We start from the raw sequence: 22388 nt of genomic DNA on the forward strand, positions 1-22388 counted from the left end.
AAATCCTAGCCTAACCCTACCCGAATGCGATTCGAGGTAAGGAGGGCTAGGATGTAGCCTAGGCTACCTCAGAGGGTGGAGATACCTTGGGTAAAGTAACTGGGGAGGATAGGAAGTATACCACTAATGCTGATAATTAGTTATAAGACCGGGTAAGGTTGTTCTGGCTAAATATGGAGTTTTTATGATAAAACAAAGTTTTATGAACACTTACCTGGCAGTTATATAACGGATTTTGAGCGAAGCGAAAAATCTATTTTTGGGTGAGATAGCCATGGCGTCCTGATGGAAGGTTCCTTTTTGGTAGCTTCCTTGGGTATAAAACTACTAAGATATTCCCAGAGAATTTAACCACAGGTTATCACAGAATTCTAACTTCTGGAGCGAGTATCCCAAAGGTTTCCCTTTAAGACATCGTATATCAACAGGGGACGCATGTCTGAACGCGCCACATAGCTATCTTCACCCCGAACAGAGTTAATGCTTCGGTGTGTAAGGGTTGAGAATAGCTGGGAGCCGCTCCACAGCCAATCTCACTCGTGGCTACTACTGATACTCGAGACGTAAACAAACGGGCGCCATTGCTCAAATGACGTCACGCCCGTCTTCATCCTGAAGCCAGTTGCTTGCCCATCACCATGATACAGTAGAACAGGGTGGGATCTAAAACTGGACGAAGTAGCAGGGAGGGTCCATCAGGACGCCATGGCTATCTCACCCAAAAATAGATTTTTCGCTTCGCTCAAAATCCGTTTTTTGGGCTCAAGCCATGGCGTCCTGATGGAAGAATACCAGAGAATCAATGTATCGTGGTAGATTTTCCCCTAATAGTAAGTGCCAAGGCATTGACAAAACAGCATAGTAATCTTTGATAAAGGACCATAGGGAAGAAGCATCCTGCCCCCCTTGGCAGTGAAGTTCCCATGGGCCATGCCGACGTCAAAGTGGTATTGAAGGGCTATTCATCCTGATAGAAGAACTTGAAGAACTTGGAGATGAAGCCGAATGTTTGGTATTTGTATAGGAACATTCTGAAAATTAGACCAGTGGTGGTTGGGCACTGTGTATTGAGAGTGATGGTTCATCTCCCGGGTATTAAAAGTAAGTATTCGTGTTGGAACCTTACATAATCAGAGTGAATATAAATTAAGAGTTAGCATCTTAATTTCTTCATAACCATAAGGAAAAGGGGGGATAATAAAACTATGACAGGCATGTATTTCATAGTAAGTAGGAGCTGATTGAGACGCACAGGTAATAAAATAGAAATTTTATTTCACAAATGCAGAAATTAAATAATTTACAGCAATAAGTAAAGTTCATTTACAGTAATTATAATGTACATAGTAATAAAGACTTGCTCTAGAATCTGAAAAGGAATTTCAAATTTATTAGTAGGCACTCGTTCTCGAGGAACGCAAGTCTTTGATTAAAAAACACATCATGCTCAGGGCATGCGGCACTTGTGTGACAACTATGACATTTCACCTGGGATAAGAACAGTTATAAAAGCACTAAGTGTTTTCGACATCACTATGAATCGCTCGAGGGTCAACATAGGCACCCGAAGAGTTAGAGTCCCAAGTAACTCACTGTTCTACGTAGAGTTAGGTGCAGGTTTCATAACACTACCTGCGGCTACCACAAAATGTTTGACTTCGTGCACTTGTTTCGCATAATGTTTAAAGAAAACTCGCGAGGACTTCCAACCCGTGAAGTTTTTAAGGCTTTCAAAGTCCATACTCTGAAAGAAATTCAGAGATGATGCCACTTTTCTAGGATCATGACCAGCGGGTGTAATGTTAGGATCCGCTCTGCGAATGAAGTAGGTGATTTTCGCTCTTAATTGTTTCAGTGACAGGTCGCTGCCCGATGTTTCTCCTTTGAAGAGTTGGCCTCCACCAAAATTTGAAGTTCTGCGAAGATAGACCTTGAGGCTCTCTACTGGACATAGAGAGGCATCCTCCTTCAGGGGGCATATTCTCCAAGGGCCCCATCTTTTGGTGGGTAATTCATTTTTGGCGAGAAACGTCGGATCAGGGGAGAGGGTAACTTCTCCTGTATCGGTAAACAGGATGTGTCCATCCTCTCTTGATAATGCCACTATTTCGCTGACTCGAGCTCCTGAAGCGAGAGCAAAGAGAAATATAACTTTCTGAGTCAGATCCTTGAGAGGGCATGAATCATTGTCCAAGTCGGAGGCGAAATGGAGCACCTTGTCTAGTGACCTGGAGATCGGTTTCGGTGGGGGTGCTGGGCGTAGGCGAGCACATGCTTTCGGTAGTTTGTTGAAGATGTCGCTGGACAGATCAATTTGGAAAGCATATAGAATTGGTCTGGTCAAGGCCGATTTGCAGGTTGATATCGTATTGGCTGCTAATCCCTGTCCATGAAGGTGAATAAAGAAGGACATGCAGAAATCAATCGTGATTTCTTTAGGATTTTTTGTCTTGACGAAGGAGACCCATTTCCTCCAGGATGATTCATATTGCCGTCTTGTGGATTCGGTCTTGTATTCCTCTAGGAAGTCCAGACTTTTCTTCGAGATCCCAAACCTCTTCTTTGCGGCTAGGGAGAGAAAATCATGAGATGAAGGTCCTTGATTTTCGATGATGAAGCGAAGACAGTCGACTTCTGTACTTGTTGAGAGAGAACTGGGCCCGGGAGAGGGATCAGCTTGGGCTGCAGCTCCAGGACCAGGGGGTACCAGTTGCTCCGAGGCCACTTGGGAGCCACTAGGGCCGCTGTCCCTTTGAAGGTTCTCAGTTTGGAGAGGACTTTCAACAGAAGGTTGGTGGGGGGGAACAGGTAGATCTTGGACCATCTGTTCCAATCCAGTGACATGGCATCCACTGCTTCTGCTTTGGGGTCCTCGTACGGGGCCACGTACCGAGGAAGTTGATTGTTGTCGCTCGTTGCAAAGAGATCTATCTGAAGTTCTGGGACTTGGTGAGAGATGAAGGAGAACGATCTTGCGTCTAGAGACCATTCTGACTCTATCGGGTTTGTCCGAGATAGAGCATCCGCTGTCACGTTGCGGAATCCTTGTAGGTGAACTGCAGACAGGTGCCACTTCTTCTTCTCTGCCAGACGGAAGATTGGGAGAAGCACCTGATTTATCTGGGGTGATCTTGAGCCTTGGCGATTGAGACAACGAACTACCACCGAGTTGTCTAGGGTTAGACGGATGTGGATCGAGGGAGGCGGGGATAACTTCTTTAGGGTTAGAAGGACCGCCATGGCCTCCAAGATGTTTATGTGGAACGTCTTGAACAGGGGAGACCAGGTGCCTTGAGCCTGTTTTTGGTGGGAGTGACCTCCCCAACCCTCCAGCGAAGCGTCCGTGTGGATGTTGAGTGATGGAGGAGGGTGTTGGAGAGGAATGGACCTTTTCAGGGCCTTTGCTTCTGACCACGGCTTTAGGAGAAGTCGCAGTCTGTTTGGAAGCCGTCTCTTGAGGTCTCTTCGAGCGATGGATGCCGAACGTCTCCAGACTCCCGCGGCATCCTTTAGCTGTGCGCGAAGCACTGGGTTTGTCACTGAGGCGAACTGTAGAGAGCCTAGAACTCGTTCCTGCTGGCGTCTTGAAATGCGTTTGGATTTCAGCAGTCGCTTGACAGACCCTGCTATTTCCTTCCTTTTCTTCTGGGGGATGGAAAGGCGGTGTGACTGAAGGTTCCAGTGGATTCCCAACCACTGGAACTTCTGAGCTGGAGAGAGGCGAGATTTGTTCTCGTTGATCTTGAATCCCAGGTGTTCTAGGTACTGGGTGACTTTGTTGCAAGATTTTACACAATCTTCGGGCGATGGAGCCCAGACTAGCCAGTCGTCGAGGTAGGCCATCACCTGGACGTTTCGTAGGCGGAGCTGTTGTACTATGGCATCCGCCAGTTTCGTGAAGATCCGAGGGGCCACGTTGAGGCCGAAGGGCATGGCCCGGAAGGCGTAGCTTTTCCTTTGGAGTCGAAATCCTAGGTAGGAGGAAGCGTGGTGGTTCATTGGAACGTGCCAGTAGGCATCCGCCAGGTCTATGGAGACCGTGTAAGAACCTCGAGGCAGAAGGGTCCTTATCTGTTGAAGAGTCAGCATCTTGAACTTGTCGTTCGCTATGAACTTGTTGAGGGGGGATAAGTCCAGAATGACTCTGAGTTTGTCTGAGTCTTTCTTGGGGACACAAAACAGTCTCCCTTGGAACCTGGTGGACTTTACCTTCCTTATCACCTTCTTGGTCAAGAGATCTAGGACATATTCTTCCAGAAGAGGGGTTGATTGTTGGAAGAATTGCTGGAAGATTGGGGGTGGTTGAGTCCAACTCCAGCCTAGACCCTTCTTGACGATGCTGTGTGCCCAGGGATCGAAGGTCCAACGATCCTGGAATTGGCGGAGTCTTCCTCCCACCGGAAGCACTTCATTGCTTCTGGTGTCCCGTGGGCTTGCTGCCTCGGCCGCTAGCTCCCTTTCCTCCTCTGCCTCTGGAGGGGCGGCGAGAAGCGTCTTTGCTTGCACTTCTGTATGAGCCTCTACCTTTGGGACGAAAGGTAGTTGACTGTTGCTCGAAAGCAGGGGTGAAGACCGGTGACTGTGACAACACCGGTTGGGGGACCAATTGAAAGGTCTGTTGTGGTTGGGCAACCACTTGGGAGGTAGCGGGTCCCGGAAACTGACGTCTTTGTTGACGTTGCTGGGGTTTCTGTTTTTGGGATTTCCTCTTAGGTTGAGGTCCGTCGTCCTGAGAGGGTTTCCTTTTCCTGGACATGCCCCACTTGTGGAGAAGGTTCCTATTCTCCGTGGCGGCTCTGTCGGCGATTTCCTTCACGAGGTCAGAAGGAAAGAGGTGTTTACCCCAGATGTTGGAGGAAATCAGCCTCCGGGGTTCGTGTTTCACGGTGGCACCTGCAAACACGAATTCACGACAGGCTCTCCGAGCCTTTATGAAGTGGTACAAGTCCTTCATCACGGTCATCAGGTGGGATTTGGAGAGTACCATGTAGTGGTCTGGTACTCTGGTGTCACAGGCCATAATTTCAAGTTGGACTTGATGAGATAAGGATGCTGCGAGCCTCTCCTTCGTATCTTGTTCCCGACGAAGGAGGTGATCGTTGAGCTTAGGGAGGTCTTCATTAAACTGACGTCCGGCGACGTCAGGATCTAGCTTTCCCACGACGAAAGTATGCTGGACATCCTTCCAGTGTCGAGCGTCAGGGGGAGTTACTATGGAGAAGGGTCTGCACTCCTCCAGTGCAGGGCAGGCTTTCCCTTCTTCCGCAGCTTTAAGGCACGCAGCTAAGGCCTTTTCCAGGAATGGAAGAATCGCACTTTCAGGTGCGACATAAGTAGGGTGCTTCTTGCTCAGGGCCGGAAGCTTAGAGCAGGTAAAGCCCCTACTCTTGAATGTAGTGGCTAGCATAGCCTGGGCCTTTGCGAGATCGAACACTATCTCTTCCTTCGGTTCGGTCTCTTCCTTCGAGGCAGGTTCAGAACGCAGACGGACGTAACAGTCCGGGTAGGCCTCAAAGTTTGGGAAGAACTCCACGTCTTCCAAGGGGACCGTGCCGATCTTATCGCTGACGAAGATCCTGCCGGTCGCGATAACCATATGCTCAGCATACCTCCACGGGTTGGCATGTGAGCAAGCGGGGAGATCCTTAACCGAAATCCTCTTCGGTTCTCTGGATCCCATCATGGACCTGATGAACTCCTGATTCTCCTTCAACCTGTCGTCCATGACGGCTCTAATCAGTCGGATCATTTCTTGAGTGGAAGAAGAGGGATCCGGGGTCGAGGAGGTAGACGGAATAGACACTTCCGTCGGTGTAGGAGCAGGGATGGAAGGAGGAGCGACCTCTTGCTCCGACTCGGCGTATTCCACCTTGTCTTCGTCATCTTCGGCTCCTTGAGCCATAAGCGTCTTCTCCGTGTCTTCCGAGACATCCGACATCTGTTCGTCATCTTCGGAATCCAGACGGCACTCGTGCATGGACTGAGCCATGACAACATCAGGTTCCACTGTAAGTTGGACAATGGGAATCACGTCTTTGGGTACCACTGAATCAGGGGAGGCCTTAGGGAACAGAAGTGACCTCAATTCTTCGGTGGCCAGGTAAGGTCCGGTGGCATTTTTCTGGAAGCCACGCACCCACTTGCGTAGCTTTTCACGAGAAATGTCTCTGACCTCCGCTGAGGGAGGGTTATGGAAGGCTTCAACTAGGTGAGCCTGGCAGACCGTACAGTTCAGTGGATTCCAAAACTTCAGATCCCCTTTCTTGTCGGCACAAGGGGCGTGAGTCCTGCAAGCCGTATGCCCGTAAAACTGCGGGCGTTTCACAGCGCAGAAGGCGAAGTCACACTTCATCTGCTCCTCCTGTGGAAGAAAGAGAAAATGAGTATGGGGGAGTCATAAGAATGGCTCTTAAACTAAGTTAATATTAATTATTAATTTTAACTTAATGAAGGGTGTGATGCATAGAGATTGAAATAGTAAAGGAGAACATACTCCATGCATCTCGCCCGGCTGGTTACCGTAAGCATTGTCCTTGGATAATCCGAGAGACCGAAGGCACCGGATAGTAATCCTTAGGGTTCCATAGGGCAATGGAATTCCGTGGAAAAACCAAGGGTAAGATTTGGACCGAGATCATTCGGTCCCAAACTAGAGGCTAGAGGGCCTCCTTTTAAGGTAACTGCTTCCGGCAACCAGCCGTGCTAAGATGCACGCAGCATGCTGGAATTTAGAAGAATGCAAAGAGACAGCATGATCCCTAACAGAACAGTACCAAGGTATTGATCTTAATAGTGGAAACAGCCCATCTGTTTGCGGTATAGGGCTATCAGTATCATATGATAGCTAGAAGAAGGGGGTGCAAGTATTCTTGACGCCTCCGGAGGTTTCCGGCAAGCCGCCGGCATGCCGGAGGTCGCTCCGACAGAGTTTCTGGCATTAAGACAGACAATATGTAAGTCAAGGGTATACCAGGGTGGCGGCCGCCGGTACAACGGCGGCACGCCGGCGGGGGAGCGGCGGCTCCGGCAGTCGGAGGATGCCGGTTTGGTGACTGGGACAATGTTATAGCGGCACCGGGTTGCCGGCAATAGATGCCGGCACTCCGGCGGCCGACCGGCGAGCGGACGACAAGCTAGGAGGGAGGAGAGCCGCCGGTAGGAGCCGGCGGCAGTCGGCAGTCCCCCGGCACACAGGGGGCTGTCGGCAAGGGTAGGGAGAGTCACCAAGGTAGGAGGCGGGTATCGCCGACAGTGGAGGCGGCAAGAGACCAGCACCCGGATAGTGAGAGAGACACAGGGGGGGGGGGGGAGGGATGCAGGAAGTTCAGTCATGGACTCCAGACATCCCCCCCCCGAGAGGGTGTACCCATGATAGAGACAGGCTCTATCATCCAGGAGCAGGGGTCACTGAGGACCGGGAGCTAGGTAGCCCAAGGGAGGGCTAGGGGACACCCAAAGAGGGGAGCCCCCCATATGCAGAACACATCTAGAGACTAACCCCATAGGACACTATGAAGGGTATATGTACCAGAGCGGACTGCATAGGGAAGCTCGGGTAGCCCTACTACTCCACCCTAAGGAGGAGTTGTAGGACAGGGGACAGATGGGTATAGACTAACCTAAGCATAGGCTAGGCTATACAAGAGATAGGTGGGGAGGGGAGTAGAGAGAAGTCTTCCAAGGAAGGGTTTCTGTACCAGAGCGGCCACTAGGGAAAGGGAGGACACTCCCTAACCTAAGATAAGGCAGACCGGCTGAAACGGTGCATGGGTACAGTTTCAGCAGGGAACAGAGAAACCTTCCTAACCTAACCTAGATCAGGGCTAATAGTCCTGAACTAGGAAAGGTAGAAGACATATCGCTATCGCAGGATAGTCATAGACTAATCCTAGCCATAGAGGTAGGGCTAGCCTAACCTCACTCTCGGACGCAACCCTAAGGGGGGTTCATTCCCATAGGGAGGACTGAGAGGCGATAAATACTCCATTAGACACTTGATCCCTTTACTCAGAAAGGGAATCAAGGCTAATTAGAGGGAATGCCAAGGCAGGGGATGAAGGAAGCATATAGGGGTCCTACAAGTAGGTTAGGTTAGAAAGAGACACTAACTAACCTATCCCCTATATGGTCCCTGAAGGCGAAAAAACATTGCATCACGGTCGAAAGTATTGTAAAATAATGCCACTATCTTCATAACTTAGCCTAGGATCACTAATAAAATCATGCATGAACACTTATGTACAGGCGCTCTGGCCTGGGGGCTATAGTAGCCGACTGGTATGAGGTCAATCGATGACCGATAAAAAGCGTCGAAACACGATATAAAAGTTCCTAGCTATGAAGACTAAATAAACTAATGTATTCGATTAGTAAATAAGGCCGGAAGCGTTGTTGTGGCTAACTAAATAAGGCATGCATAACAACAACGACGCCATAAAATGGCGGGTCCGGTAGAGGCACAGCTCTGCCACAAAACAGCAATTATCTCGGAAAGTAATATTTACTTTACGGCCAGAGCTTAACTAAACAATACTGGAACCTTGTACTCAACTTTCCAGAAGATGGTGAGGCTGAAGGTTGCGACATAACGTAGATGCAAATCGATAAATGAAGCACAGGGAAAATCCGTCTAAGTAGGGCAGCTACTAAACAAAGGATGAAGACGGGCGTGACGTCATTTGAGCAATGGCGCCCGTTTGTTTACGTCTCGAGTATCAGTAGTAGCCACGAGTGAGATTGGCTGTGGAGCGGCTCCCAGCTATTCTCAACCCTTACACACCGAAGCATTAACTCTGTTCGGGGTGAAGATAGCTATGTGGCGCGTTCAGACATGCGTCCCCTGTTGATATACGATGTCTTAAAGGGAAACCTTTGGGATACTCGCTCCAGAAGTTAGAATTCTGTGATAACCTGTGGTTAAATTCTCTGGGAATATCTTAGTAGTTTTATACCCAAGGAAGCTACCAAAAAGGAACCTTCCATCAGGACGCCATGGCTTGAGCCCAAAAATATATATAGCTGAGTCTCCGACTCCGGCAGAATTTAATCGAAAATCGCGGCAACCGCCTTGTGGTTGTGTGGTTAGATAGTTAACAACCCTTACAGGATGGTACTTGGAATCATTCCCATTTTCTGTTCCTCAGATTATCTTTGCCCGACCTGTCTAATGAGGGGAGGTGGGTGGGCTTTAAAATATATATATAACTGCCAGGTAAGTATTCATAAAACTTTGTTTTATCATAAAAACTCCATTTTTATGAATAGTACTTACCTGGCAGTTATATATATATAGCTGATTCACACATTTGGAGGAGGGAAACAGACAGGAAAACATAGTTGGGGAAACAACAAAAGAGTTGTAGGAGAACAAACACCTTGATTCCTTACCTGCTAAGGTAGCTGACTTCAAAGGTAACTGCCTTTAGAGTTGCTTTCCCTTAGGAGTGTTCAGCCAGGAGTAGACCTGCTACGCTGCAAACAACTCAATCGAGTCTGTCAAAGGGGTAGAACCAACAACTTGACTAGACTTCAGAAACTACCTTCGCCCCATAAAATAAAAAAGAATTGCAACCTTACCAAAACTAACCATCTAATCTAGCAGAAATAGATATAAGCTATCTATCTGGACTGAGGGAACCGTACCACAAGACGAGGACCTCAGACAACCCTAAAAAACACAAACCCATATACAAGTACATAAACTAAGGTTGAGTGGGGGTAGTAACTCCTTTGCCTAATATAGAAGCCGCAGCTACGTATGGGCCCAAGGTAAAACACTTGTCATAGTCCACTCTTACCTCTCTGAGGTAATGAGAAGCAAAGACAGAGTTGCTCCTCCAGAACGTTGCGTCCATGATCTGCCTAACTGACATATTTTTCCGGTATGCCAGTGAGGCAGCAATGGCTCCTACTTCGTGAGCCTGTACTTTTAACAGGGCGAAGTTTTCTTCCTCACAAAAGAGGTGGGCTTCCCTAATAGTTTCCCTCAGGAAAAAGGACAAAGCGTTCTTTGACGGGTTTTTGAGGATCCTTCACCAAACACCATAAGGAGTTCGAAGCACCCCTCATGTTCTTAGTGTGGGCCAAATAAGCCTTGAGAGCCCTAACCGGGCAGAGGAGGCTTTCCTGTTCCTGACTCACTAGATTCGTGAGGTTAGGGACTTCAAAAGTCCTGGGCCAGGGTTTCGAAGGGTTCTCATTCTTGGCGAGAAAGTCGAACCTCAACGCACAAACCACTCCATTTTGGGTGAAGCCTATACGCTTCTCGATTGCCTGGACCTCGCTGATCCTCCTGGCAGTCGCTAGAGTCAAAAGGAAGAGGGTTTTCTTAGTCACATCTCGCAGAGAGGCTTGCGAGATAGGCTCAAACTTCTTGGAGCACAAAAACTTGAACACCACATCCAGGTTCCAAGAAGGGGGTCTTAACTGCACCTGCTTCGTTGTCTCAAAAGACCTAATGAGGTCCTGCAAGTCATTATTCTGAGATAACTCTAAGCCTCTATGCCTAAAGACGGTAGAGAGCATGCTCCTGTATCCTTTAATGGTAGATACAGCCAGCTTAGCATCCTGCCTGAGGTACAAAAGAAAGTCTGCAATCTGGCTTAGAGAGGTAGAGGATGAGGAAACCTTGTATCTCCTGCACCAAGCTCTAAAGGTCTCCCACTTTGACTGGTAGACTCTTTGTGAAGAGATCCTCCTTGCTCTGGCAATAGCTTTCGCCGCTTGTGCCGAAAAGCCTCGAGATCTAACGAGCTTCTCGACAGTCTGAAGGCAGTCAGATTGAGAGCGAGGGGGATTTGATGAAATCTCTCGAAGTGGGGTTGTCTGAGAAGATCTGGACTTGCCGGGAGTCTTCTTGGAACGTCCATCAGCAACCCTACCACTTTGGTGAACCATTCCCTCGCAGGCCAGAATGGAGCCACTAGGATCATTCGTCCCGAATCGAGGAGAGCGAATTTCCTGACAACCAGATTGATGATCTTGAACGGGGGAAAGGCATACATGTCCAGCCCCGTCCAATCCATCAAGAATGCGTCCACTCCAACAGCTTCCTCGTCCGGGACTAGGGAGCAGTAGTTGGGATCCTCTTGTTTAGACTGGAGGCGAAAAGGTCTATTACAGGTCTGCCCCACAACTTCCAGAGGCTCCAACAGACATGCAGGTTGAGAGTCCACTCTGTGGGAAGGACTTGTCCCCTCCTGCTGAGCATGTCTGCCCCAATGTTTCTCTGCCCTTGAACAAACCTTGTCAACAGCTGAGTTTCGTTCTTGTTCGCCCAAAGGAGAAGCCCTCTCGCAGTTGAGAACAGAGAGGGGGAGTGAGTTCCCCCTTGCTTCCTTATGTACGCGAGAGCTGTGTTGTTGTCGGAATTGATCTCCACAGTCTTTCCTGACACCGAGGTTTTGAAGGCCTGTAGCCCTAACAAAATGGCCATCAATTCCTTCCTGTTGATATGCCAACTGATCTGACTCCCTTCCCAAATACCTGAGACCTCTTTGTTCCCTATTGTTGCTCCCCAGCCTGACTCGGACGCGTCTGAGAATAACACTAGGTCGGGATTCTTCTTGAACAAGGAGATCCCTTTTCCCAACAGAGCTGGGTCCAGCCACCACATCAAAAGATCCTTGATCTTTGTCGGAATGGGAAAAGAAAAAGTTTCCTCCTGGATCTTTCTGTTCCAAACCTTTGCGAGGAAGTGTTGCAGAGGCCTTAGGTGCAGTCTCCCCAACGGGACAAACCGCTCTAGGGAGGATAGAGTTCCCAGCAGACTCATCCACTCCTTCGCTGAGCATTCCTGCTTCCTTAAAAAGTCTTTGACTTTGTCCAGGCACCTGGTCTGCCTCTCCTGGGAGGGAGAAGCCTGAAAAAGAACTGAATTCAGAACTATCCCCAAATAGAGAATAGTCTGATTCGGCTCGGTCTGAGACTTCCCCCAGTTGACGATGAGTCCCAGGTCCTGAGTCATCGTATACGTCTTCATTAGGTCCTCCAGACATTTTTCTTTTGACTGTGACCGGTGTAACCAGCCTGCCACATTCGCCATTAGTCTGGTGAAAACTTGGGGAGCTGTGCTGAGACCGAAGCAGTGCCCTGAATTGGAAGCATTTGCCCTGGAACACAAATCTCAGATATCTCCTCGAAGACGGATGAATGGGGACGTGAAAATAAGCGTCCTGCAGGTCGAGAGATACCATCCAGTCGCCTGGACGAACTGCAGCCAGCACTGACTGAGTTGTCTCCATGGAGAACTTTTTTTTCTCCACGAAGGCGTTCAGAGAGCTGACATCTAGGACTGGTCTCCATCCACCCGAGTTCTTGGGAACCAGAAACAGGCGATTGTAAAAGCCTGGGGAGGCGAGGTCTTGAACCGGCTCTATTGCTCCCTTGACCAACATCTGGTCGACTAGCTCCAGAAGAGCCTCTCGTTTCCCCGCGCCGGTGTACTGAGCCACTAAGGCTAGGGGAGTGTCTGGAAGAGGTGGTTTCTTTAAAAAGGGGATCTTGTAACCTTCCTTGACGACTGAGAGGGACCAGGTGTCCGCCCCTCTCCTTTTCCAAGACTGCCAAAAACGACAGAGTCTTGCCCCTACTGGTGTCTGGAGGTCTGCTGGTCCTTGGCCCTGACTCTTGTCTTCTCCCCCTAAAATCCGCTCTCGAGGAGGTCCTGCCCCGAAAGGGCTGTTGAAACTTCTTCTCTTCCTTCTTCAGAGGAGCAGGAGCAACAGGTAAGGTCTTCCTAGCAGACCGAGGCAAAAGGTCCCGAGTAGCCTTCTGTGCCAGAGAAAGGGAGATATCTCTGACCAGAGCTTCAGGAAAAAGATGACGTGAAAAAGGGGCGTAAAGCAGCTCCGACTTCTGGGCAACAGTCACAGATCTAGAAGTGAAGGAGCACAAGAGGGCCCTCTTCTTTAAGACCCCTGCTGAGAAAAGGGAAGCCAATTCATTCGCTCCATCCCTTAGAGCTTTGTCCATGCAGGACATGATACTTGTCAGGTCCTTCGTGTCCTCCAGGAGTTCAGACTTCCTGGCCAAAGTCCCGAGAGACCAGTCCAGGAAGCTGAAAACCTCGAAAACCCTGAAAATTCCCATGACGAGGTGATCAAGCTCCGACATGGACCACATCACCTTGGCAAAGTTTAAAGTATGCCTTCTTGCCGAGTCCACAAGAGCCGAGAAGTCATCTTGGGAGGAGGCAGGCACTCCTAACCCCAAAGGTTCCCCTGTCTCATACCACATACCGGCCTTGGAAGCGAGCCGAGATGGTGGAAAAGAAAAGGTGGTCTTGACAGCTTGTCTCCGTTCCTTCATCCAATCATCCACCTTAGCGAGAGCTTTCCTGGCCGAAATTGAAAGTTTCATTTTGATGAAGGCCGAAGACTTAGTAGCTTTCTTCCTGGTAAATTGAGACTGAGGAGAACGAGGGGCCGAAGGTTGAAATTCCTCCCCATAAAGTTCTAAAAGAGAGCGAGAAAGAACCTTATAATCACTAGAAGAGTCGGCAGGTTTCTCTTCCTCTTCCGAAATATCTTCGAGGTCCTGCTCAAGGATAACATCCTGAAGAGTTGGGCTGCCAGCAGTCTGGCACCGAGAGCTGTTTGAATCCTGGCGCCGAGCCCCACTAACATCCAGTCGGAAAGAAGCGGTATCGTCACGATGACGAGAAGCGGTATCGTCACGATGACGAGAAGTGGTATCGTCACGAAGACGAGAAACGGAATCGTCCTGAAGATGCAGGCTGCCTTCGCATTGAAAATGCAGACTGCATTCATCCTGTTTCCTAAGAAACGAGGCGGTAACGTCCTGGCGTTTCGAATGAGAAACGGAATCGTCACGGCGCCGAGAACGAGAGGTAGTATCGTCCTGGCGCCGAGAGAGGGGGGAAGGAAATTCCTGGCAGCGTACCGATGAAGAGGGCGTGCGTTGTCGTACGGCCGACGAAGAGCACAGAGGTTTCTTGGGAGAGATACTAAGTTCTCTCTTAGAAGAAGATCTCTTAACAGGTAAAGAGACGTCCTTACGTCTGATGGACTGAGAAGGGTGGCTGAAAGCTTGAACTAACGATGAAAGTTGTTCCTGCATAACAACCATGAAAGCTTTAGCAACCTCCGCTGGCTCTCGCTGTGCCGAAGACGGCAGTTGTCGTACGGCTTGATTGGGAGTGCTGGCAGAAGAAGCAGGGAGTTTAGCAGGATTAACTGGGCTAAGGACTCTCTGTTTCGCCCTCTTAACAGGAACAACATCGAAATCGTCTTCCGAAGGATCAGGATCTCGGCTACTCGAACCAGGAGAGGGAGAGCGAGACAGAACATCCCGGTTCCACCCTCTCTTCATTGGTCTTGATTCGTAACGCCAATTACGTCTGGGAGAACGATCAGGCGAAGACACAAACGTATCAGACACGCCTTTTCTACGGCGGTCAAGAGCAGCCTGGGAGATCGCAACAGGACTGTCTGAGGCGACGACTGACCGAGGATAAGCACCTCTCACCCCCTTTCGGCTTTCGACGTACCTTCTCCCTTGGTCCTGGGAGCTTGGTAGAGGTCTAGACCTATGTATGACAGATTCGATCAGTCGCCACCTCCACTGCACTTTCACAAGCACTAATTTCACTTACACCCTTACCTTTAAAGGCCTCCAATTGTGCTTTAATGGCCTCTAATTCAGCAGCTAATTTAGCATACCCAGGGTCATTCGTAGGCACAGGTCCTGTAGAAGGGGCAGGAGTTACTTCATTCGGGGAAGGAATAACTTCCAAAGAGGTTACAATTAAAGGGTCAATAGATAAATCTAAGCTAGGCTCACTAGCAGACTTTGACTTTGATTTAGCTCTCCTAACTCTATCAACCTCAAGTTTGCGCACATAGCGCTTCATAGCTAACCAATTATCACCATTTAAAACCTCGCATTCCTTGCACCTATTATCTAGAGCACATTCAAACCCCCTGTAACCCATACAGATAGTGTGAGGGTCAACCGACACTTTCGGCAACCTCACCTTGCAAATATCATTCGCACAAATACGAAAATGAATTTTTTTCACTCATGATAAGAAAGTAAAAAAGACAAAAACAAAAAACAAACATGATTGCCAAATCCCAACACAGTGTACTTCACCAAAAACGAAGTCCAAAAAGGCGATGAAGGGAAAGTGATCCAAAAAAACTCTAAATGGCGGACTAACGATGTTGTCGATCCGGCCGGCAGAGATAATCTGGGGAACAGAAAACGGGAATGATTCCAAGTACCACCCTGTAATGGTTGTTAACCATCTAACCACACAACCACCAAAAGGCGGTTGCCACGATTTTCGATTAAATTCTGCCGGAGTCGGAGACTCAGCTACTGTATATATATATATATAACTGCCAGGTAAGTACTATTCATAAAAAAATAAAGCATGCGAGGCGAACAACAGCGTCCAACATGACGCCTCCGGTCAAGGCACAGGTCTGCCACAAAACACGGTATTTTAAGAGAAAAAAGCGTTACTTTACGGCTAGAGCTTATTTTTGGGCTCAAGCCATGACGTCCTGATGGAAGGTTCCTTAGGTAGCTTCCCAAGGGTGTATATGACTACAGTGATATTCCCAGAGAATCAAACCAAAGGTTTCACAGAATTCTAACTTCTGGCACGAGTACCCTTAAGATTACTCTCAAGGGTATCGTATATAATCAGGGGACGTATTCTTGACACGCCACATGGCAATCTGCACCCCGAATAGCCTTTACGCTTCGAGGGGGATACGTGGCAGAATTAGAAGGGTAGCCGCAATAGAGGTTACCCTGGTTCCCCTACTACTATCGTATCATAACCGTGCCAACTCCCTCTGGCGGTCATTCCTTTATTTGTAGCGACTCGATATGGTGGTGTTCCCTGTTGATCTGACATTTTCAATCGATTTCTAGGAATCTTTATGCTTTCTACAGCTTCTTTCTCCATCCAGAAAGTTGAGTATTTATTCTTTACAATATGTATTTTAGTTCCAACCTCACAATGAAATTAGTGTAATTATTGTGTTTGGATCTACGCCGATCACCGGTGTCCCATAGGTGCCGTCGTTCATTGGGCATGTGTTATTTAGTTAGCAGGATGACATTCCCGGTTTAAATAGCATTAATTGTTATATGAAAGCTATTTAGGCATTTTATATTGTAAAGATATTTATATGCATAATTTTCCTCTTTTCTGTGTCGATCGTATATGTCAGAGTTTTGGTGATTTTAGGTAACCGAGATCTCACCTTGTCTAGGTATCCCAACCTAGACAACATATACTTTCGACATTTCCCCGGTTACCCTTGTGTTTCGGTTATCATTCATTGGAGATTGATATCTCCTGGAATTATATTAGCCATTACTAGTCTCGAATAGAGATTTATGGGTAATCTCTCTTCCCTCTGAGAGTAGCCTTAGGCTACAACTCTCTGCGTCGGCCTTGAATTTCGAATTCAGGCATGACTAGCCTAGAGTTTTTCTGTCTCTCCCTTAACAGCAGACGGCAAGTTTTGGGATTCGATCAGAACCTCAGAGTATTTAGTCTTTTGTCGGCAGTCGGTCGGCGGGGTGATTGCATTCCCCTGCCGGTGGAGCTGCCGGCATAGGAGGCTAGCCCTCCCTAGATTACACCTGAAGTGGTTCCATGATGCCGCCACCTTCTCCCTGTGGTCTAGTAGACTAGTCCTATGCTCGCAGACCCTAGGCTGTAGAGTAGTATACTCTTGTGGCCTACTAACGTTTCCAGAGGCCGTGTAATAGTGTTTTTTTATAAATAACTCCTAAAATAACTGATGGATTTCCATGATATCAAAGTAGGGAGTGCTTCATACAATGGCCTAAGTTTGGGATATACTGTGCATTGCCAATTACGTTTCATTAACATTTTTACTTAAGAAAATGAGGCTAAAGCCAGTCTTAGCCACCCACACATTCGCAAAAGTGATGACGTCCCTCAGGGACGTTGTTATAACGTTTCTTCCCCTGTACCTCCCATCCCCCGAATTGTTAAACGCCTGTTTAACTCCATAGATAATTGTCATATGACCTATCCCAAGCAATACAAAATTCTTTGTCAGTAAAAGTTCAGCATACCTGGTAATGTGATTCGTGACTTTAGACTTTACCTAAACACAAGACCAACCTTTTATATCTTACCCACTCACTTACATTGAAGATCAAGAATGAGACTTATGACAGGAGACGAAAGAAGCCATGCTAACCCTACACTTCGCACTTCAAGCGAGTGTTGATAAAGCAATAGAAAACGGATTTTGAGCGAAGCGAAAAATCTATTTTTGGGTGAGATAGCCATGGCGTCCTGATGGAAGGTTCCTTTTTGGTTGCTTCCTAGGATATATAACTACTAGATATTCCCAGAGAATTTAACCACAGGTTATCACAGAATTCTAACTTCTGGAGCGAGTATCCTAAAGGTTTCCCTTTTAAGACATCGTATATCAACAGGGGACGCATGTATTAACGCGCCACATAGCTATCTACACCCTAAACAGAGTTAACACTTCGGTGTGTAGGGGCGGAGAATAGCTGGGAGCCGTTCCACAGCTAATCTCGTTCGTGGCTACTTTTGGTACTCGAGACGTAAACAAACGGGCGCCATTGCTAAATGACGTCACGTCCGTCCTCATCCTGAAGCCAGTTGCTTGCTGATCACCATGATACAGCAGAGCAGGGTGGGACCTAAAAACTGGACGAAGTAGCAGGGAGGGTCCATCAGGACGCCATGGCTATCTCACCTAAAAATAGATTTTTCGCCTCGCTCAAAATCCGTTTTTTGGGCTCAAGCCATGGCGTCCTGATGGAAGAATACCAGAGAATCAATGTATCGTGGTAGATTTTCCCCTATTGGGTAAGTGCCAAAGGCTTTGAACAAGGTAGCATAGTAATCTTAATAAAAGAACCGTAGGGAAGAAACCTTCCTGCCCCCTTGGCAGTGAAGTTCCCACGGGCCATGCCGAGATCAAAGTGGTTATCGAAGGGCTATTCACCCTGCTAGAAGAACCTGAAGAACTTGGAGACAAGACTGAATGGTTGGCATTCATATAGGAACATTCTCGAAGGCAGACGAGTGGTGGTTGGACACTGTATGTAGAGAAGAATAGTCTCGTCTCTAAGGTATGAAGAGTAAGTATTCGTATTGGAATATTACATTGCAAAGGTGAATATATAATAAGGGTTAAGACCTTAGTATCTTCATTAACCATAAGGAAGGGGATAATAAAACTATGACAGACATGTATTTCATAGTATAAGTAGGAGCGGATTGAGACGCACAAGTAATAAAATAAGAATTTTATTTCACAATTGCAGAAAAATAATGAATTGCAGTAATAAGTAAAGTTAATTTACAACAAATTATAATATACATAGTAATAAAGACTTGCTCTTGAATCTGAAAGGGAATTTCAAATTCATTAGTAGGCACTCGTTCTCGAGGAACGTCAGTCTTTAATTAAAACACATCATGCTCTAGGCATGCGGCACTCGTGTGACGACTATGACATTTCACCTGGGGTAAGAACAGTTATAAGAAAGCACTAAGTGTTTTCGACATCACTACGTATCGCTCGAGGGTCAACATAGGCACCCGAAGAGTTAGAGTCCCAAGTAACTCGCTGTTCTATGCAGAGTTAGGTGCAGGTTTCATAACACTACCTGCGGCTACCACAAAATGTTTGACTTTGTGCACTTGTTTCGCATAATGTTTGAAGAAAACACGCGAGGACTTCCAGCCTGTGAAACTTTTAAGGCTTTCGAAGTCCATACTCTGAAAGAAATTCAGAGACGATGCAACTTTTCTAGGATCGTGACCGGCGGGTGTACTGTCAGGATCCGCTCTGCGAATGAAGTAGGGGATTTTCGCTCTTAGTTGTTTCAGTGACAGGTCGCTGCCCGATGTTTCTCCTTTGAAGAGTTGCCCTCCACCAAAGTTCGAAGTTCTGCGAAGATAGACCTTGAGGCTCTCTACTGGGCATAGAGAGGCATCTTCCTTCAGGGGGCATATTCTCCAAGGGCCCCATCTTTTGGTGGGTAATTCGTTTTTGGCGAGAAACGTCGGATCCGGGGAGAGGGTAAGGTCTCCTGAATCAGTAAACAGGATATGACCCTCTTCTCTTGATAATGCCACTATTTCGCTGACTCGGGCTCCTGAAGCAAGAGCAAAGAGAAATATAACTTTTTGAGTCAGATCCTTGAGAGGGCATGAATCATTATCCAAGTTGGAGGCGAAATGGAGCACCTTGTCCAATGACCAGGAGATCGGTTTCGGTGGGGGTGCTGGGCGTAGACGAGCGCATGCTTTCGGCAGTTTATTGAAGATGTCGCTGGACAGATCAATTTGGAAGGCATACAACAGTGGTCTAGTCAAGGCCGATTTGCAAGTAGAAATCGTATTGGCTGCTAATCCCTGTCCATGAAGGTGAATAAAGAAGGACATACAAAAATCGATGGTGATTTCCGTAGGATTTTTTGCCTTGACGAATGAGACCCATTTTCTCCAAGATGATTCGTATTGCCGTCTTGTGGATTCGGTCTTGTATTCCTCGAGGAAGTCTAGACTTTTCTTCGAGATCCCAAACCTCTTCTTCGCGGCTAGGGAGAGAAAATCATGAGATGAAGGTCCTTGATTTTCGATGATGAAGCGAAGACAGTCGACTTCTGTACTTGTTGGGAGAGAACTGGGCCCGGGAGATGGATCAGCGTGGGCTGCAGCTACAGGACCAGGGGGTACCAGTTGCTCCGGGGCCACTTGGGAGCCACTAGGGCCGCTGTCCCTTTGAAGGTTCTCAGCTTGGAGAGGACTTTCAGCAGAAGGTTGGTGGGAGGGAACGGGTAGATCTTGGACCATCTGTTCCAATCCAGGGACATGGCGTCCACCGCCTCTGCCTTGGGGTCCTCGTACGGGGCCACATAACGAGGAAGTTGATTGTTGTCGCTCGTTGCGAAGAGATCGATCTGAAGTTCCGGGGCTTGGTGGGAGATGAAGGAGAATGATCTTGCGTCTAGAGACCATTCCGACTCTATCGGGCTTGTCCGGGATAGAGCGTCCGCCGTCACGTTGCGGAATCCTTGTAGGTGAACTGCAGATAGGTGCCACTTCTTCCTCTCTGCCAGACGGAAGATTGTTAGAAGCACCTGATTTATCTGGGGCGATCTCGAGCCTTGGCGATTGAGACATCGAACTACCACCGAGTTGTCTAGGGGAAGACGAATATGGATCGAGGGAGGCGGGGAGAGTTTCTTCAGTGTTAGAAGGACCGCCATGGCCTCCAAGATGTTGATGTGAAACGTCTTGAATAGTGGAGACCACGTGCCTTGAGCCTGTTTCTGGTGGGAGTGACCTCCCCAACCCTCCAGCGAAGCGTCCGTGTGGATGTTGAGTGATGGAGGTGGGTGTTGAAGAGGGATGGACCTTTTCAGGGCCTTTGCTTCCGACCACGGCTTGAGGAGAAGTCGAAGTCTGTTTGGGAGCCGTCTCTTGAGGTCTCTTCGAGCGATGGATGCAGAACGTCTTCAGACTCCCGCGGCATCCTTTAGCTGTGCACGAAGCACCGGGTTTGTCACTGAGGCGAACTGTAGAGAGCCTAGAACTCGTTCCTGCTGGCGTCTTGAGATCCGCTTGGATTTCAGTAGTCACTTGACAGACCCTGCTATTTCCTTCCTTTTCTTCTGGGGGATGGAAAGGCGGTGTGACTGAAGGTTCCACTGGATTCCTAACCATTGGAACTTCTGAGCTGGAGAGAGGCGAGATTTCTTCACGTTTATCTTGAATCCCAGGTGTTCTAGGTACTGGGTGACTTTGCTGCAGGATTTTAAACAATCCTCGGGCGATGGAGCCCAGACTAGCCAATCGTCGAGGTAGGCCATCACCTGGACGTCTCGGAGGCGGAACTGTTGTACTATGGCGTCCGCCAGCTTTGTGAAGATCCGAGGGGCCACATTGAGGCCGAAGGGCATGGCCCTGAAGGCGTAGCTTTTCCTTTGGAGTCGAAATCCTAGGTAGGAGGAAGTGTGATGGTTCATTGGAACGTGCCAGTAGGCATCCGCCAGGTCTATGGAGACCGTGTAAGAACCTCGAGGCAGAAGGGTCCTTATCTGTTGAAGAGTCAGCATCTTGAACTTGTCGTTCGCTATGAACTTGTTGAGGGGGGATAAGTCCAGAATGACTCTGAGTTTGTCGGAGTCTTTCTTGGGGACGCAAAACTGTCTCCCTTGGAACCTGGTGGACTTTACCCTCCTTATCACCTTCTTGTTCAAGAGATCTAGGACATATTCTTCCAGAAGGGGGGTTGATCGTTGGAAGAATTGCTGGAAGGTTGGGGGTGGTTGAGTCCAACTCCAGCCTAGACCTTTCTTGACGATGCTGTGTGCCCAGGGATCGAAGGTCCAACGATCCTGGAATTGGCGGAGTCTTCCTCCCACCGGAAGTACTTCATTGCTTCTGGTGTCCCGAGGGCTTACTGCCTCGGCCGCTAGCTCCCCTTCCTCCTCTGCCTCTGGAGGGGCGGCGAGATGCGTCTCTGCTCGCACCCCTGTTTGAGCCTCTACCTTTGGGACGAAAGGTAGTTGTCCGTTGCTCAAAGGCAGGGGTGAAAACCGGTGACTGGGACAAAACCGGTTGGGTGACCAACTGAAAGGTCTGTTGTGGCTGAGCAGCCACTTGGGGAGTAGCGGGTCCCGGAAACTGTCGTCGCTGTTGACGTTGCTGGGGGTTTTGCTTGGAGGATTTCCTCTTAGGTTGAGGGCCATCGTCCTGAGAGGATTTCCTCTTTTTTGACATGCCCCACTTATTGAGAAGGTTCCTATTCTCAGTGGCAGCCTTGTCAGTGATCTCCTTCACGAGATCGGAGGGGAAGAGGTGTTTACCCCAGATGTTGGAGGAAATCAGCCTCCGGGGTTCGTGTTTCACAGTGGCACCTGAGAACACGAATTCTCGACAGGCTCTCCGAGCCTTCATGAAGTGGTACAAGTCCTTCACCAGAGTTGCCATGTGGGATTTGGCGAGTACCACGTAGTGGTCTGGGACTCTGGTATCACCAGCCATGACATCAAGTTGTACCTGGTGGGACATGGATGCTGCAAGCCTTTCCTTCGTATCTTGTTCCCGACGAAGGAGGTGGTCGTTGAGTTTCGGGAGGTCTTCATTAAACTGACGTCGGGCTACGTCAGGATCTAGCTTTCCCACCACGAAGGTATGCTGGATATCCTTCCAGTGTCGAGCGTCGGGGGGAGTTACTATGGAGAAGGGTCTGCACTCCTCCAGTGCAGGGCAGGGTTTTCCTTCTTCCACAGCCTTGTGGCACGCAGCGAAGGCCTTTTCCATGAAGGGAAGGACTGCATCGTCGGGTGCGACGTAAGTAGGGTGCTTCTTGCTC

This window comes from Palaemon carinicauda, chromosome 28 (assembly GCF_036898095.1).
Source record: "Palaemon carinicauda isolate YSFRI2023 chromosome 28, ASM3689809v2, whole genome shotgun sequence".
Taxonomy (NCBI): Eukaryota; Metazoa; Arthropoda; class Malacostraca; order Decapoda; family Palaemonidae; genus Palaemon; species Palaemon carinicauda.